Below are 528 nucleotides of genomic sequence, written 5' to 3'. Positions count from 1 at the left end.
TCCTCTAGAAGGAGAAAAGAGACTCGAAGATGCTCGACTCGCCATCGTATTCCTGTTACCTTCGAGGAATTAAGGCGGCTCTCCTCTCTCGCAGTTAAACACACGCGTGTACGCGATACTCTCGGCTTCGTCAGTTGGAAAGTTCTCGCGTGCATCGGTGCATCTCGCGGTTGAGGCGGCGGCGCGCTCTACGGAGCTACAGAAATAGTTCATCCAGTGGAAGGGAGGGGAGGGAGGGGAGCAGGAGGAGGAGGAGGAGGAGGAAGAGAGTGGAAAGAGAGGAAGGAGAGAAAATACGAGCGGGAGTTACGAGTTACGGCGGAAAACGGTGGATTATGTGTGTTTAACCCCTCCTCCTTCACCCTCCCCTCCCTCCCCCGCTCCCGAAAGGCCCGGAGTTATGTTTGAGCACGAAAAGTAAACTTCGACTTGGTGGCGACGTGAGGCGCTTTGTGAGGATTAGGAAGGAGGCCGCGCCACCGGTGAATCGCCTCTTTTGTCCCGACTTCCGCGCGCCGGACGGATCGA

The 528-nt window shown here is 56.6% G+C and overlaps 1 protein-coding gene across 19 annotated transcripts in view; it reads right to left on the bottom strand.

Annotated features, from left to right (window-relative positions):
* Window positions 1-528, bottom strand: part of LOC102679918 (protein daughterless) — an 88586-nt gene that overhangs the window by 21962 nt on the left and 66096 nt on the right. The window lies entirely within an intron of this gene.

Source organism: Apis dorsata, unplaced genomic scaffold, assembly GCF_000469605.1.
Source record: "Apis dorsata unplaced genomic scaffold, Apis dorsata 1.3 scaffold_538, whole genome shotgun sequence".
Lineage (NCBI taxonomy): Eukaryota > Metazoa > Arthropoda > Insecta > Hymenoptera > Apidae > Apis > Apis dorsata.
Note: the sequence above shows the minus strand (reverse complement) of the source record. Positions and strands in the feature narration are given on the sequence as shown.